The 511-nt window shown below is 43.6% G+C and overlaps 1 pseudogene; it reads right to left on the bottom strand.

The window, feature by feature from the left end:
- Window positions 1-111, bottom strand: LOC129088707 (5S ribosomal RNA; annotated as a pseudogene; the record flags this gene model as incomplete).
- Window positions 112-511: the final 400 nt, after the last annotated feature.

Here is a 511-nt window from a genome sequence, read left to right as displayed (position 1 = left end):
GCACCTGGTATTCCCAGGCGGTCTCCCATCCAAGTACTGACCAGGCCCGACCCTGCTTAGCTTCCGAGATCAGACGAGATCGGGCGTGTTCAGGGTGGTATGGCCGTAAGCAAATATTGTGCCTACCAAAGGTCCTTTTAAAGATACTATATCACCACGCTTTGCTCTGTCGTCTATACAGGGAGCGCCTGCAGATTTCCAGACACACTCACAGCTTTTAAATGTCAAATCAGAATGTACAAAGTGGCTATAAGGATCACAAATGTAGTGCAGTAAAAATATTAATATTTACTGTTGAAATGTAGAATACGTTAGCATAAAATTGAAAAGAAAATGATCGATGAGCTTAGGAATGATGAAAGCCATCATTTAACTGGATTTGTGTCATTTCTATACCGGCAAGTCATGATCTAGCTATATCCTTCCCACCCTGTCGGTGTCCACTGAAAAAGCAGCAGCGCCCTCTGCTTTTGTAAAGAGGAGTGAAAAAGCTTACAGCACCTGGTATTCC

This window comes from Anoplopoma fimbria, unplaced genomic scaffold, assembly GCF_027596085.1.
Source record: "Anoplopoma fimbria isolate UVic2021 breed Golden Eagle Sablefish unplaced genomic scaffold, Afim_UVic_2022 Un_contig_3096_pilon_pilon, whole genome shotgun sequence".
Lineage (NCBI taxonomy): Eukaryota > Metazoa > Chordata > Actinopteri > Perciformes > Anoplopomatidae > Anoplopoma > Anoplopoma fimbria.
This window is presented reverse-complemented; position numbering and strand designations above follow the sequence as displayed.